We start from the raw sequence: 17,848 nt of genomic DNA on the forward strand, positions 1-17,848 counted from the left end.
GCGATAGAAACTTTACTGGGCACAATGTTCTGGGTGCACTGTTTCGCCTTCTGCAAACTCGCCATACCGGGTACAATGCATGATGAGGTCTTGTGACTGCCAGTCTTTTAGGGGATAAAACGACCCTACTGAGGTGAAAATTTGAAATAAAAAAAGAAATGCATTTATTTTAAAATCAAAAGTGCCAAAATAAAAGCACGGAAAGGTATCTGTGAAAGAGATGCACTGAAAATATTTTTTTACCTTAACTAGTGCACCTTTCTGCGATTAATAAATTACCACAGGTTTTATAGCGAACAAACAAGCGCTATTTATTGGTGCCATTTTACTTCTTAAGAATTGTAAAATAAAAAAACTTCGATAATCGGTTTCAAGGTCGCATTTTGTCCGCAACACCACTTTTGGTCCCAGGAATGGATTTAAAACCTAGAGAGGTTTTAACTGCCCACACCGCTGGCGTTAAGGAACTGGAGGGGGAGCTCTGCAAAGTACATTGAGGGGCCCCCTCTGGACTCACTCAGGAACTCGGGGGCCGCAGGGGCCTTTGTTACGCCCCTGATAGAAAGACGTTTCACCCCGAGGAGGACCATTCATGCAGGTAATAAGAATATTATTTACGAAATTGTAACACTTTAATCGTGTGCTAGAAAAACAAGTCATTATTATGGTGGTGGCTTCACTGGCTGCTGGTTCCTTCATCCAGATTCTGGTGTCCACTGAAACGTGGCTGGACAAGGATTCATAACAAGCACTGGCAAGGCAAACAGGGCTCGCCTATGCAAGAGCTACTGGCTTTGCCAATGTGTTTTTGCCATGTTGTACACCAGCGTGGCTGCTGCTCAGCGTGGCTAAAAGTTAGTGGCATAGAGGAGAGAGGCTTGGAGTGTAGTTGAGTGGAATGTCGAAGAGTGGAGTAGGGTGTTGTAGAGTGGAGTGACAGGGAGTGTCGTGTATTGGAATGACATAGTGTGGAGTTGCGTAGAGTGGCATACACTGGAGCAGCATAGAGTGGACTGGTGTTGCAGAGTATAGTGGCATAGAGTGCAGGGCACTGAGTGCAGTGGCACTGAATTCAGCGGCGTACAATGCAGCGTCATAGAATACAGTGACGTAGATTAGAGTGGTACATAGTAGATTGCAGTGGTGCAGAGTGGAGTGGTGCAGAGCAGAGATGCACAGATTAGAGTGGCGTGGAGTAGAGCGGTGTAGAGTGCAGGGGCATAAAGTGCAGTGGCGTAGAGTAGAGTGCTATAGAACGGTATGGAGTGGAGTGGCATAGAGTTGAGTGATGCAAAGGGCAGCGGCACAGAGTAGTGTGGAGTGGCATAGAGTGCAGTGGCGTGGAGTGCAGAGTAGACCCAAGTGGCATAGAGTGAAGTGACGCAGAGTTGTGCAGAGTAGAGTAGCATAGAGTGGTGCAGAGTAAAGTATAGTGCCATAGAGTGCAGTGGAGTAGCATAGAGTGGAGTAGTGCAGAGCAGAGTGGCATAGTGTTCAGTGGCAGAGAGTGTGGTATTGTAAAGTAGAGTGTCAGAGGGCAGTGGTGTACAATGGGGTAGAGTGGTGTAAAGAGCAGTGGCATAGAGTACAGTGATGACGAGTAGAGTGCAGTGGCATAGAGTGCAGTTGTTTAGAGTACATTAGTGTAGAGTGCAGTGGTTAAGAGTAGGGTGTCATATAGTGCAATGGCATAAAGTGGAGTGGAGTAGACTGGTGTAGAGAGCAGTGGCGTAGAGTAGATTGTTTCAGAGTATAGTGAGTTGGCATAGAGTGGAGTGGTGCAGGGTAGAGTGCAGATGCGTAGAGTGGCATAGAGTGTGATGGCATAAAGCAGTATAGAGTGCAGTGGCATAGAATGCCATGATGAAGAGTAGATTATGATGGTGTATAGTGGATTGGCGTACAGTGCAGGGGCACAGAGTTAAGTGTTACAGAGTAAAATGCATTGGCGCTGTGTGTATTGGCATAGAGTGTAGTGGTGTAGAGTTCAGTGTTGCAGAGTGGCATACAGTACAGTGGAGTAGAGTGGTGTAGAGTGCAGTGGCGAAGAGTGCAGTGGGGTTAGATTAGAGTAGTGAAGAATGCATTGGCATAGAGAAGAGTGGTACAGAGTATAGTAGAGAGGTGCAGCATGAATTGCGTAGAGTGCAGTGGCACAGAGTGGAGAGGTGCAGAGTGCAGTGGTGTGGAGTGATGTAAAGAGAAGTGGAGCGGAGCAGAGTGCAGTGGTGTGGAGTGGTGCAGAGTAGAGTGAGGTAGCACATAGTGGAGTATTCATGATATGGTAGAACACTGCATTACATAGACAACACACTTTCAATTGAAATGGCCATCACATTTGCACAGATATACAGGTTTACTAATGAAACTATACAGTGTACAGACGAAAATCTGTGGAAATTGCATCACCTAGTTGATATGTTTTAATCACATTAAAGTATTTGTTTCTGAAACACTTCAAAAATAATTTAAAATGTGCTTCATGTGTCCTTTCATAATTCTAATACATTCTGAAATACTTACACAGTGCATTTAAATGTTGTTGTGTAATAGAAAAAACTCTTACCTCCCCCCAGTATCCAGCATGATTGTCACATAAATCCTCCGCTTTGAAGTCAGAGAAAGAAAAGTAAACACGCACCCTTGGAAGACATCACCTGACATTTGACCTCGGTCTTTCAATGCACAGCAAATGTGACAAGAAAAGGAACAGGATTTAAAGGCCTGTTAACAGAAAACAAGTTCATGGAAGGTATACAGAAAACAGGGTTTAGGCAGGGGAGAAGAACTGAACCTGGAGAGCCTAAAACAAATAAAACCAGCACATGGAAAGCCAGAAATTGTGAGTTACAAGCCACAAAGCCAATGGTAATCAACAAGAAGAATGCATTCCTAGATCAACTTTCTGAAAGTCTCCAAGATGTCTTTAGCAAACCAGACAGCTGTGCTGTCTGATAGGCTGTGACCTAAAAGTAAAGGTGGGGCCTCCTACAAGTTGCCAACTGAAGACACCAGGCAGGGCTAAGCTGGTTGATTGCCAGCTGCGGAAAACTGTGTGTAACCTGCTGACGAATGGTTAAAGTTTGACTTAACTATAAGAATAAGAATTGAGGTGGGCGAATAGGTGACTTATTATATAAGCACTAGGAAACAATTGTTTTTGTGGCATGCACTAGTTTGACTAACAAATATTATTGAATACATTTTCTCGCACTGGTCATTTTCTCTTGGATTCCCATATTGTCCATCCATATGCTGCTGGCTCCTCACAAGCTGTGCCCAGCATTCTCGCGCTGTCCGTTCATGGGACAGGTACTCCTATTGTTAGAACATTTTAGTGGCACATTAAACATCAGATGAGACACCAAAGCGCTGCACTGCACAGAAAGCTTGACAGGTCTATGGGGAGCGAGTTTTGGTGCCATGCTTGGTCTGCTTGTTCTTCTCCTGTCTACGACCCTCCATCCGTCTGTCTTATTTCTCCTTCTCCCACTAACAAAAGTGAAAAAAACTCCAGTGTCGGCTGCTTTTTTAAAAAAAAATTCTGTTGGCCACCCCCAAAAAACACCCTGGACCTAGGATGGACACCCTGGTGATACAGAAGGCGTGCCAATATGTGGTTGCCCCAACCCATTTCCAATTTTTAAACATGAAATGAATCTCTCTAGCTTCATGCCTCATTCTTATTTATTAAACGGTGGGTTTGTGGGCTACAGAAAGGTAAATCCTTCCAGGGAGCCAGGAACATTTAGATTATAGAGTAGTCCTATGGAAGATAGTCGAATATATCTCGTTCGCCACTGGGGGAAGGGCAGAGCCATAATAATGCAGGGGCAAAGTGGCAATTTTCTAAGGCCCCCACCTCCACATGGCTCCTGGTAAATAGGATTGGATTGGGGCCACAATTAGGCCCAGGCAGCCAAAACAAAAGTGGCCTACGTTTGCAGATCACAACTTTTGCAAGTTAGGTTCATGGAGCTATGTGTTGCCAAACATTTGCGGTAATGGCACAGACCTAGACTGCCTTTTACACTCACCCAGGGCTTTTAGATATTTATTTTTTACAGTACTTAAGAGATGCCCTCCAATGCTCACAGACTAGTAAAAGGTGTACTTGTTCTTTTTTGTTGTACTGCTAACATTTCTTGTAAGTTGCAATAATGGGAATAATGCTAGTGTGGAATTTCAAAAAATAAATTTAAAAAATAGTGTCACTTTCCTCAAATACATGGAGCTTTATATAACGCAAATTTGGTGCAAAGGCATTGAAGCGCTTCACATGAGCACCGGGTGACATCATAGACGCTCATATTCATTATTGTTGGCTCCTGCAGATTAGGTGATTTGCCCAGAATCCCAGGAGGCTGAGCTGCATAACTTCCTTTTCTTTCACATTGCCTCTGTCCTTGCATCTCTATCAACCTTCCCTCTCCTCTGCTTCAACTCTGTGTCACGTCTGTCTACCCCAACCCTCCTCATAGTCACCCCTCTATACCCACCATCACTCGCACAGCCTCAGGACTCACATTCCCTCTCTACCACTCTCTGTGCCCACATCTGCACATCTCTACGCCATCCCCCTACCTGTGCACCCCAGTGCTCAGTGTCCATCACACCACAATGGTTCTACCCTCCATCTGCTTCAAAAGTCTCTCACCTGAGTTCTATCTTCACCTCAACTCTATTTTGTCTTCCTTTCTCACTCCTTATAACTCAGCTCTCTATACCTTTCCCTCACCCCTCTCTATACCTCAACATTTTCTTCCTTGTCTTTTGTGACCTACATCGTACTCACTACTAATTTCTATACAAATCCTCCCTCTAACTTTTCACTTTACCTCCCCTCTCATTTGCTACCTCACCTTTACTCCTCCCATCTATGTATTTTCTGTCTACCCCATCTTCCTTCATAACGTACTCCTTTCTCTTAACTTGTTTTTCTCTTTTTTGTATTATTACCGCCTTTTTCACTCTTTCTCATCTGTCTGTATTTACTTCTGTATTTCAGTTCACCTCTGTGCCCCAGCTCTCTCAGTTTCAGATTTTTCCTCTGTACAATTCATCTTTTTCTAGCCTTCTCCCCTCTCAGTAGATCATTCTCTCTGCTTCTCTATTGACAAGTCTTTCTATTCTTCACAAATGCTGAATCTCCTTCTCTGTCCTTCACCACCCTTTCTCTACCTCGTAGCTCTCTGTAGTTCTCGAATTCTTGAATAAGCAGAAAATTAATAATACATTCAAATATGTTCTGAACTGGAGAGCCCCAAAATATGTCTTGCCCTGGGACCCAGACATCCTTCTGAAGGGTCAGAGGAAGACACCAATTATGGAGTTGTGGGCTACTAGAGCTGCTTCTCTACAAAGTTAACAGGAGAGTGCATCATCCCCAGATAAGCAGCGATCAAAGCATTTTAATAGTGTGCCTGACCATAGGTGATAATGATGCATGTATTGTTTCTTCTAAAATTCCTCTGGCAAATCAACTCTCCTTCTAAATCTCTCCGGTCTATTCCTTTGTCTTATAAACAGAGCCTTCGGAGTCCTGTAGGGCCTTCTACCTTTCATCTTACACTCTTGGTGTTTGAGTGCCAAATGTCCCCTCTTGCAGCTCCTTCCTTTGGAGGGCTTTAATCAGGGCCGCTGACAAGAACGCCCCTCCTTATCAGCAGCTTCCTGGGAGGCACGAACCAGGTAGTTTGAGGTAAACTGAAACACATTGAACTTCAATCCCATGAATTTGAGGTTCAGGTCCAGCTCTCTTGAACTTTATTCAAGATTTAAGGCCTATAGTAGACAATACCAATAAGTACATCAGGTTTTTGTCAGTTCATTGCTTTTGATAGGTTGGGTTCTTGTTCAATGTTTCTCGGTATTCTTGTAGTGTTTGTTCATCCCATGGTCCATAGTTTCTTTACAGTCCATTTGATTGGATGGCTTGTATCCTTCTACTACTCACACACAGGGAACTGCTTTTTTCTTTTGCTTTCAGCACCCTAAGGGAGTGAATTTGTTTCTTTACTTTCTCCCCTGTGTGCTAGTTTACCCCAAAAATACCAGTACCTAGGCCCTCCAAGTTGCCACCACCAAGCTTGTGTATTGCTTGCCTCATGGTTTCTTCCTTCTTGTATTTTTAGGTATTTTAAAAACAAATTCCTTACTTTTTTCAATTTAAACACATAGGCCACCTCTTGAGTTGCTCTCAGAACTCTCTTCCCATTTATTTCATTTACTCCCCCTTCCCATTTATTTCATTTAGTCCCTCCCCGGCACATTCCACCACTGCTCATCTTCCTTAGCCTGCCACACCCTTAATTCATCCTTATTATTTTTTTATTGGAAGTCCCGACAGCTGCAATATGCTGCTAGACTTCTCTTATTAGAAAAAAACAAAAGGATGAACATTTAACTTATTCTTTCCTCACTCCTCCAAGAATGGTATCCGCCAAGTTGGCCAACACAGAATGGTAAATAAAAATAAATGTCATGTGTGTCTTGTCACATGTGCAAGCATGTGTGGTGATGGATGCACATGGATACGTTACCACGCTGGGGCACCATGCAATAGCACTGGCAAAGCCAATAGGTCTGCACTGGAAGCCAGAAGGTGTGACCTGTTGGCTTTCCCACTGCTTGATAAACTCTGGGATGTGAGATGGAAGAATACTTTTAAGCAGTCCTGCCAAGTATCACGCATGTTGCGTTAGGCTAACGCAATTTAAGTTAAGTTCCCGCATTACCACATGATCGGTAATTTGTCCCTCAAACAAGATGAAGAGAAAGATGGGCGGGGTATCTCTAATTCCCTGTCTTGTTGTGATTGGCTCTGCTCTTTCCCACTAGCTGCCAGGCAGTGGCACCGACTGGCAGCCAACTCTGTTATTCAAAACAGCCGTTTGACACATGGGCAAACTTGCATAAGCACCGGAGAAGAGGCGCTCTTCTTACCCTACCAGGCCTGAGAGTGTTCCAGAACTATGTTCCAACTGATGATAAGCGTTTTAGGGCCAATTAGGCGTGGCGGCTTAACACTTGCGGGCTGTAGTGCACGGGTCCAAAATAATTCCAATACCTTCTCATTGCGCTGCCCGCTACAGACCAGTAAGTGTCATTAGTACCTTCTTCAATCCTTATTTTATTTACTTTCAGCGCGTCATGATCATGGGCCTGAGTAAACTGGGCACTAGGTTAGTGCGCTTACACTTCTGGTGCTTTGCAGCCGTTTTAAGATCATTTTAGGGTTTCTCGTTGCTCGAATCTGAGTCATTTCTGATATTTCTGTGTTTCCCTCGTTTCATTGCTTGACTTTACTCGTGAGAAAGTGTCACTCATAATTGTTAAATGTCACTCATAATTGTTGAATGTCACTCATAATTACACTGAAATTATGAAAATGTCACACATAAGCAATCTGACCCCCTGGCAGCTATGTTTAAGTCTCGGGGGAGATTATTCCAGTGTCGCGGGGCCTATACAGAGAAGGCCTGGAGTCAGGTTGCTGCACATGGAGGCGCAGAGAATCCAAGTGCTTTGAAAGCTATATCTTGGGGTCAGAGAAGGATAAAAATGCTGACGGAAGTGCTCCTTTAAACTGGCAGCAGAGTTGAGTAGAAGTTGCATAGATCATCAAAATCCAATTATTGCTACACAGATCAAGTGTTCTGTTTACTTCCTTCTTGCAAGATACCAGGATGTCCCAGAGTTGTTGCTTCCTTTCAATGTTCAAGAGATGGATTGCGCAATATACGTGGCCCTCTGTCTCTGAGACTTGGGCGAATCGGATTGGTGGATATGTCACGTGCATCCCACATTTAAGGGGGAGTGCTATAAAGCTCGTGGTTCTGCTGTGCAGTGGAAACTTCCAGACAGAAAGGTGTTTTTTGCATCGCATCTGACTTGTAAGTTTTCCTATATATCGGCTCCCCAAATGCTATATCTTATAGGACTAATTTCAGCAGAAGCCGCATTTACATAGCGCTTCCTATTTCCCTGTTGTGTGTCAAGGCGCACACGCGAGGGGGTAGCGCGCTGCAGCGAGGGGCAGTGCTTGCTTGGCCGCGCTGTTTGCTGTGATCCTATGTGGGAGGCGCGTTGGTGTCGTGTGAGTGACCGGAGGAGCTGCTCGTACCTTGTCTTGGGGGCAGCGCTGTCCGATGGAGGGGGAGCCCCGAGAGATGGTTTGCATTGTTCATTGTTTGAATGAGTTCCCTGAAGGCGGATGTTAGTATTGAACGTTTCTGGTCTGTTTGTAACCCGCCGCTGCTCTAGGACCTTTGTTTTTAGAAATTCAGATATTTCATTGCAGGGAGATTTCGAGCCCGGATCATACGCTAAGGAGGGCAGACTCCAAAAATATCACTTGGGAAATGTTCCCAAGGGAGGGGCTTTAATGTGAAGATGGTGGTCCATTCTGAACGAATATAGTAATTCAGATGATAGAAGGGACAACTGGTGAGGTCAGGCAACTTTAGGAAAATATTCTCAGATGCCATGAATTGGAGGCCAAGGGGCGGCCACAGAAATGTGGGGAAGTCACGATAGAGTCTGACACACAAATTAAATATATATTTTTAAAACCCGTGCCCCCCAAAAATTGGCAGCAAGGACAACGTTCTAGTAACCGGTTCTTTGTCTGATTGTTCACAAATAGACGGCTTTTTAAAATACCTTCCTGGCCAAGGCACCTGCGGCGGAGATCTTTGTGTCCCGGCACTTTCCAGGGTGTAACAACAGGTAACGCGGGATGTAACACACCTGGTGGGGGAGTCACCATAAACCCGAGGGGTAAAGTCCCGCCATGAAGCAGAGCGCCTAGCATGCAGCTCACAGAGCTGTGTGATCTGGACATCTCAGCGGGTTACTGCTTTCGCTGCTGCGATCCCCGTGGCATCTACGTCACAAGTTAAAATGCTTCAATCACAGGTGTGTGTGTTATGTCCCGGAACAACTCTGAAAGCAGATTGAAAGGCATACATGTAGACTTCTCTTGTTTTGTTCTAAAAAATTCCTTATTCTAGAGTTCATAAAAACGATTCCTTTGGATGGTAATCGAGACGTGTTTTAAGTTCTATATAAATATTTCTTAGTGTAATTGTTCAAATAGAAAGATCGGAACTTACAGGCCTGCATATCTATTACATATCGAGCTTGGGAAGCTGAAACCCCTCCCTCCAAAGCTTGGTGTAGCCCAAGTGACAAGCCGAGTGCCTCTGTTTCCTGGATGGCGTTGCCATCAGTGTTAAAGGTTCAGCCAGCTCTCGGCTGGAACTGGAACAGAAGGAGTGCTGATGGCCTACTAAGTGAGGCGTTTGTGTTGGGCTCAGAAGGCACTGACAGTCAGAGCCCCTCCCCCCATCCTGCACACAGCAGAAGGCGCGACCTCTGACCCTGCATCCTTGCAGGCAGGTCACTTCCTCCTCACCACTGTTCCGGTAAGTGCTGCCATTGTTTTGGGCTTGTCTGGGCTTGTTTGGGCTTCTTGGCTTCTCCTCTCCCGGAAGGCCCCGCCCCTCTCCCTCCTCCTCAGAGCTCTTCCCACTCCTGACTCCTGCTGCACCTGCCCCCGCACTCCCATTGGAGGTTTCCCGCCGCTACTCCCAGCTGCCACTCCCTCCCACCTCCCCACTTATGCCGGCCGCAGCGCGAACGCGCGCAGCGGGCGTGCCGCTGGCGCACCTTTGGGCAAGCCCGTCCACGCCAAGACCGCGTCCAGCGCCAGACCCCCTGGCCAATACGCCTCCCGCGCCACCAAACACCTTTACACTGCCAACGAACTCCACGCCCTTAATCCAGGACGCTCCTCCATCTGCTTCCAGTCCACACTGATGCGCACCAAAGGACCCTTCTCCTGCAAAGCCTGCAATTTCACCTGCAACCTAACCTCCAAACTCCAAATCAAAACAGACAGCCGCCTAAGATGCATCCTACTTAACACCCACTCCGTCCACAAACATGCAATTGAACTCTGGGACCTCCTGACCACATACTCGCCCAACGTCGCATTCCTCACCGAAACCTGGATGAATTCGGACTCAGAACCAGACGTAGCCATAGCCATACCAGAAAACTACAAGATCACCAGAAGAGACCAAATCAACAGACCAGGAGGAGGAGTCGCCATAGTCCACAAAAACACCATAAGAGTCTCCACCAACTCCCACTACACCATCAACTCCGCCGAGCACCTTCACTTCAAAATCCACATCAACGCCAACAACACACTCAGAGGAACACTGGTCTCCAGACCCCCTGGACTCAGACCGTAGTTCTGTGACGACATCGCTGACGCCATCGGCTCCCAAGCCCTCGCCTCAACAGATTACATCCTCCTTGGTGACCTAAACTTCCACCTAGAAAATAACAACGATATCAACACCAGCAACCTAATCGACAACCTCGCCAACTTCGGCCTCAAGCAACTCGTCACTACACCCACCCACTCCGCAGGCCACACACTCGACCCCATCTTCTCAGGCAGCAACCACGTCTCTTTCAGCCACACCACCGAACTCAGTTGGACAGACCACCGCTGCATCCACTTCTCCTACCAAAAACCAGTCACTCACCACCACCGCACACAACCCCCCCGACGCAACTGGAGCAAAGTATCAACGGATCAACTGATCTCCACTCTCGCCCAGGGCCCCACCCCTTGGGATCCCGGACCCCAAAATAGCCACCACAAACCTGCATCGCTGGATAGAAGATTGCCCAAACACCCTTGCACCGCTCAAAAAACCCACAAACACCTCCCACAGAATCAAGGCCAGCTGGTTCACCCCAGAACTACAGGAATCCAAACGGCTATATTACAGAATGGAAAAAATCTGGCACCTTGACCCTACCAACTCCAACCACATCGCTTTCAAGGATGCCCTACGCAAACATCACCAACTGATACGCACTACCAAAAGGACCCACTTCAAAAACCGCATCAACGCCAACGCTCACAACAGTAAAGAGCTCTTCGGCATCGTCAATGAGTTCTCCACCCCCAGGACCTGCTCCAACGAACCCCCGCCATCACAGGAGTTCTGTAACTCACTGGCAACCCACTTCCATCGAAAGATAGAATAAATCCATTATAGCTTCAAACCCCAGACCCACCAGCTGACTACAAACACCCAAGAACCCAACGCTCCAAGCAACACCCACCTCCTCCACACCTGGACCCCCATCAACATAGAGGACACCGCCACCACCATGGCCTCCATCCACTCCGGATCACCATCGGACCCCTGCCCACACCATATCTTCAATAAGGCAAACATCATCATCGCCCCCCACCTCTGCAAAACCATCAACAGCTCCTTCGAGTCAGCCACCTTCCCAGAAAGATGGAAGCACGCAGAAATCAACACCCTGCTAAAGAAATCAAAGGCAGACCCAGACGACCCCAAGAACTACCGGCCGATCTCCCTCCTCCCCTTCCCAGCCAAGGTCATCGAAAAAATGGTAAACAGACAACTATCCCGGTTCCTGGAAGACAGCAAGGTACTCAACCCCTCCAATCCAGATTCCGCAGAAACCACAGCACTGAGACTGCACTCATTGCTGCCACAGACGACATTAGGACCATGCTCGACGAAGGAGAAACAGCAGCACTCATCCTCCTGGACCTCTCCGCAGCTTTCAACACAGTATGTCATCGCACTCTCCGCACACGTCTCCACAATGGTGGAATCCGCGACAAGGCACTCGACTGGATCTCGTCATTTCTCTCAGGCAGAACCCAGAGAGTCCGCCTCCCACTGTTCCTGTCAGAAGCCTCCAGAATCATCTGTGGTGTTCCCCAAGTATCTTCGCTCAGCCCCACGCTCTTCAACGTTTACATGGCCCCCTCGCCAACATCGCACAAACCCACCACATCAACATAGTTTCCTACGCAGACAACACTCAGCTCATCCTCTCCCTCACGAAAGACCCTACAACTGCAAAGAACAACCTCCACAACGGACTTCACGTCATCGCCAGCTGAATGGAATCAAGCCACCTCAAGTTAAACACAGTCAAGACAGAAATCCTCATCTTTGGCACCAACCCCTCAACTTGGAATGACTCCTGGTGGCCCACCTCCCCAGGAACCGCGCCCTCACCCACCACCCACGCACGCAACCTAGGCTTCATCTTGGACTCCACACTCAGCATGACTCAGCAGGTCAATGCCATCTCCTCTTCCTGCTACAACACTTTCCGCATGCTCCGCAAAATCTTCAAGTGGATTCCCGTCGAAACCAGGAAAACTGTCACCCACGCCCTGGTCAGTAGCCGATTGGACTACAGAAACGCCCTATATGCAGGAATAACAACCACACTCCTAACAAAACTACAAAGAATCCAGAACGCATCCGCCCACCCCATTCTGGACATCCCACGCCGTGACCACATTTCCCCACCTCAGAGACCTTCACTGGCTACCAGTATCAAAGAGGATCACCTTCAAACTCCTCATCCACGCACACAAGGCCCTCCACAACACAGGCCCAGCCTACCTCAACGACAGACTCACCTTCCACACCCCCCACCCGCAATCTTCGCTCCGCCAGCCTCGCCCTCGCCTCCATCCCATGCATCCGCCGCACCGCCGCCGGAGGAAGATCCTTCTCTCACCTAGCCGCCAAGACCTGGAACTCCCTAACGCTCCATCTTCGCCAGACCCAAGACCTCTTGACATTCAGGAAACGCCTCAAGACATGGCTCTACGACCAGTAGCTCCCCCCACAGCGCCTTGAGACCCTAACGGGTGATTAGTGCACTCTATAAATCCTTGATTGATTGATTGATTGATTGATCTCACCGCAGCCAGCATGGATCCTGGATCCGGCTCAGTAGGAGCCGCTGATCCTGGATCTGGATGGATCCACTCATCTCCATCACGAGATGAAAGAGGGAGGAAAAAGGAGAGGTAAAGAAGGAATGACAGAGGGAGAATGATGTTCCTAAAATAAATAGCTAGATAAACTACAAATCGGCTACAGTCCCCAAAAAAGTATGTTTAGAAATGCCATGCGCTCTAAAAAAAATCCACATACCTTTTAATATTCTTATTTCAACAGTTTATTCGTTATTCAATTAAAACAAATGTATTATTTTAGATATATTGGTGTAGGCATGAGGACATGGAAGAGGCCCTAACTGTGTTATGATCTCGGATGCTATTTTGCTAGGACAATTATAATTGCTGTTGACTAGGCTTTGTGTTTAGTGTGGCGGATGCCCAGATATTTTCACTTTTCCTACAGAAGTAGCAGTTTTTTTAACAATGTACTTTCACACAAAAATGAATGTGTTATTCAATTATTTCTCAGAAAAGTGATGTTTGTTTTTTGGGATTTTTTTTTACTTTCACATTTTTGGTCCAGGTTACTAAAAGAGACATTGGGGGTTATTACAACTTTGGAGGAGGTGTTAATCCGTCCCAAAAGTGACGGTAAACTGACGGATATACCACCAGCCGTATCACGAGTCCATTATATCCTATGGAACTCGTAAAACGGCTGGTGGTATATCCGTCACATTTGGGACGGATTAACACCTCCTCCAAAGTTGTAATAACCCCCATAATTTATGGATTTCCCAAGTTACAGCTATGTCTGATTTTCCGCTATGCCTTGCAGTGGCCTTTACTACATTTCCGTCCCATAATGATGTAACTTAGAATTGTCATAAAGACCAGTCCTTAACCCCTTCTGTGCCGCGGACGTAGTGGTTACGTCCCGCGGCACAGTGCTGCTGTGCCGAGGACGTAACCACTACGTCCTCGGCACACAGCCCAGAGGGAGCGCTCTCGCTCCCTCTGTGTGCTTCCCCCCCACCCCCCAAAGTCAGGGATGGAAGGGGAAGCCCTTCCCCTTCCACCCCCGACCCCCCCACCCCCCCATAATGACGTCAGCGCGCGATCGCACGCTGACTTCATTATGGGATCCTCGCCGCACAGGAAGCCATTTGCTTCCTGTGCGGCGACGATAGAAGAGGTGAGTTCCTCTTCCCGGTGGGTGGGGGGTTGGGGGCTAAAGAGGTACCGGGGAAAAGGAAAGGCTTTTCCTTTTCCCCGGTGTCTCTTTGAGCATTCCTGCTGCCCGATCGCATTGCGATCGGGCAGCAGGAATGCCCACTAGACACCAGGGATTTGTATTTTTTTATTGTTGTTACCTGTTTTTGGCACGCGGGGAGCGGCCCCTTGGGCAAGGGTCGCTCCCCATTAGGGGGCAATTACTACGGCCATTTCTTCCCCCCTTGGGGGCAGATTGGCTACTTTTCAGCAAGATCTGCCCCCAAGGGGGGCAGAAAACACTAGATCACCAGGGATTTTTTTTTTTTTTGCATTTATGTGTTGGGGGGTGCCCCCTTGGGCAAGGGGCTCCCCCCAAGGGGGCAGAGAACTGTTGGCCTTTTCTGCCCCCCTTGGGGGCAGATCAGCCTATTTTTTTTAGGTCCATCTGCCCCCAAGGGGGGCAGAAGCCACTTAGGCACCAGGGATAGTGTGTGTAGTGGATGGGGGGGCGCCCCCTTGGGCAAGGGTCGCTCCCCTTTGGGGGGCATGTATTTTAGGGCCATTTCTGCCCCCCTTGAGGGCAGACTGGCTACTTTTTAGCCAGATCAGCCCCCAAGGGGGGCAGAAAACACTAGATCACCAGGGATTTATAATTTTTTTTGCATTTATGTGTTTGGGGGGTGCCCCCTTGGGCAAGGGGCGCCCCCCCCAAGGGGGCAGAGAACTGTTGGCCTTTTCTGCCCCCCTTGGGGGCAGATCGGCCTATTTTTTTTAGGTCCATCTGCCCCCAAGGGGGGCAGAAGCCACTTAGGCACCAGGGATTGTGTGTGTAGTGGATGGGGGGGCGCCCCCTTGGGCAAGGGTCGCTCCCCTTTGGGGGGCATGTATTTTAGGGCCATTTCTGCCCCCCTTGAGGGCAGATTGGCTACTTTTTAGCCAGATCTGCCCCCAAAAGGGGGCAGAAAACACTAGATCACCAGGTTTTTTATTTTTATGTGTATTTATGTGGGGGGGTGCCCCCTTGGGCAAGGGGCGCCCCCTCCAAGGGGGCAGGGAACTGTTGGCCTTTCCTGCCCCCCTTGGGGGCAAATCGGCCTATTTTTTTTAGGTCCATCTGCCCCCAAGGGGGGCAGAAGCCACTTAGGCACCAGGGATTGTGTGTGTAGTGGATGGGGGGGGCGCCCCCTTGGGCAAGGGCCGCTCCCCTTTGGGGGGCATGTCTTTTAGGGCCATTTCTGCCCCCCTTGAGGGCAGATCAGCCTATTATTTTTAGGCTGATCTGCCCCAAGGGGGCAGAAACCACTAGAACGCCAGGGATTTTTTTTTATTTGTTTATTTTTGTGGGGGGCGTCCCCTTGGTCACGGGGCACCCCCCCAAGGGGGCCATTGACCTGTTGGCCATTTCTACACCCCCTGGGGGCAGATGGGCCTATTTTTTTAGACCCACCTGCCCCCAAGGGGGGCAGAAGCCATGTAGACACCAGGGATAGTGTGTGTGTGTGTGTGTGTTAGTGGATGGGGGGGGGGGGCCTTGGGCAAGGGTCGCCCCCCCACTTTGGGGGCACATGTACCCAGGCCATTTCTGCACCCCTTGGAGACAGATCAGCCTATTATTTTTAGGCTGGTCTGCCCCCAAGGGGGGCAGAAACCACTAGAACGCCAGGGATTTTTTTTTATTTGTTTATTTTTGTGGGGGGGGCGTCCCCTTGGTCACGGGGCGCCCCCCCAAGGGGGCCATTGACCTGTTGGCCATTTCTACACCCCCTGGGGGCAGATGGGCCTATTTCTTTAGACCCACCTGCCCCCAAGGGGGGCAGAAGCCATGTAGACACCAGGGATAGTGTGTGTGTGTGTGTGTTAGTGGATGGGGGGGGGGCCTTGGGCAAGGGTCGCCCCCCCACTTTGGGGGCACATGTACCCAGGCCATTTCTGCACCCCTTGGAGACAGATCAGCCTATTATTTTTAGGCTGGTCTGCCCCCAAGGGGGGCAGAAACCACTAGAACGCCAGGGATTTTTTTTTATTTGTTTATTTTTGTGGGGGGGCGTCCCCTTGGTCACGGGGCGCCCCCCCAAGGGGGGCATTGACCTGTTGGCCATTTCTACACCCCCTGGGGGCAGATGGGCCTATTTTTTTAGACCCACCTGCCCCCAAGGGGGGCAGAAGCCATGTAGACACCAGGGATAGTGTGTGTGCGTGTGTTAGTGGATGGGGGGGGCCTTGGGCAAGGGTCGCCCCCCACTTTGGGGGCACATGTACCCAGGCCATTTCTGCACCCCTTGGAGACAGATCAGCCTATTATTTTTAGGCTGGTCTGCCCCCAAGGGGGGCAGAAACCACTAGATCGCCAGGGATTTTTTTTTATTTGTTTATTTTTGTGGGGGGGCGTCCCCTTGGTCACGGGGCGCCCCCCCAAGGGGGGCATTGACCTGTTGGCCATTTCTACACCCCCTGGGGGCAGATGGGCCTATTTTTTTAGACCCACCTGCCCCCAAGGGGGGCAGAAGCCATGTAGACACCAGGGATAGTGTGTGTGTGTGTGTGTGTTAGTGGATGGGGGGGGGGCCTTGGGCAAGGGTCGCCCCCCCACTTTGGGGGCACATGTACCCAGGCCATTTCTGCACCCCTTGGAGACAGATCAGCCTATTATTTTTAGGCTGGTCTGCCCCCAAGGGGGGCAGAAACCACTAGAACGCCAGGGATTTTTTTAAATTTGTTTATTTTTGTGGGGGGGCGTCCCCTTGGTCACGGGGCGCCCCCCCCAAGGGGGGCATTGAGCTGTTGGCCATTTCTACACCCCTTGGGGGCAGATGGGCCTATTTTGTTAGGCCCACCTGCCCCCAAGGGGGGCAGAAGCCACTTAGACACCAGGGATAGTGTGTGTGTGTGTGTGTTAGTGGAAGGGCGGGGGCCTTGGGCAAGGGTCACCCCCCACTTTGGGGGCACATGTACCCAGGCCATTTCTGCACCCCTTGGAGACAGATCAGCCTATTATTTTTAGGCTGGTCTGCCCCCAAGGGGGGCAGAAAACACTAGATCACCAGGGATTTATATTGGTATGTGCATTTATGTGTGGGGGGGTGCCCCCTTGGGCAAGGGGCGCCCCCCCCAAGGGGGCAGAGAACTGTTGGCCTTTTCTGCCCCCCTTGGGGGCAGATCGGCCTATTTTTTTTAGATCCATCTGCCCCCAAGGGGGGCAGAAGCCACTTAGGCACCAGGGATTGTGTGTGTAGTGGATGGGGGGGCGCCCCCTTGGGCAAGGGTCGCTCCCCTTTGGGGGGCATGTCTGTTAGGGCCATTTCTGCCCCCCTTGAGGGCAGATCAGCCTATTATTTTTAGGCTGATCTGCCCCAAGGGGGGCAGAAACCACTAGAACGCCAGGGATTTTTTTTATGTGTTTATTTTTGTGGGGGGGCGTCCCCTTGGTCACGGGGCGCCCCCCCCAAGGGGGGCATTGACCTGTTGGCCATTTCTACACCCCCTGGGGGCAGATGGGCCTATTATGTTAGGCCCACCTGCTCCCAAGGGGGGCAGAAGCCACTTAGACACCAGGGATAGTGTGTGTGTGTGTGTGTGTTAGTGGATGGGGGGGGCCTTGGGCAAGGGTCGCCCCCCACTTTGGAGGCACATGTACCCAGGCCGTTTCTGCACCCCTTGGAGACAGATCAGCCTATTATTTTTAGGCTGGTCTGCCCCCAACGGGGGCAGAAACCACTAGAACGCCAGGGATTTTTTTTATTTGTTTATTTTTGTGGGGGGGCGTCCCCTTGGTCACGGGGCACCCCCCCCCAAGGGGGGCATTGACCTGTTGCCCATTTCTACACCCCCTGGGGGCAGATGGGCCTATTTTGTTAGGCC

At 49.4% G+C, this 17,848-nt stretch overlaps 1 protein-coding gene across 1 annotated transcript in view; it reads left to right on the plus strand.

Annotated features, from left to right (window-relative positions):
• Nucleotides 1–7,824: 7,824 nt before the first annotated feature.
• LOC138267512 (C-reactive protein-like) overlaps nucleotides 7,825–17,848 on the plus strand; it is an 85,121-nt gene continuing 75,097 nt past the window's right edge. The window contains exon 1 of the mRNA XM_069216515.1: nucleotides 7,825–7,895. The gene's annotated coding sequence lies outside the window, so the exon portion shown is untranslated. The remainder of the gene's footprint in view (nucleotides 7,896–17,848) is intronic.

Source organism: Pleurodeles waltl, chromosome 12 (assembly GCF_031143425.1).
Source record: "Pleurodeles waltl isolate 20211129_DDA chromosome 12, aPleWal1.hap1.20221129, whole genome shotgun sequence".
Lineage (NCBI taxonomy): Eukaryota > Metazoa > Chordata > Amphibia > Caudata > Salamandridae > Pleurodeles > Pleurodeles waltl.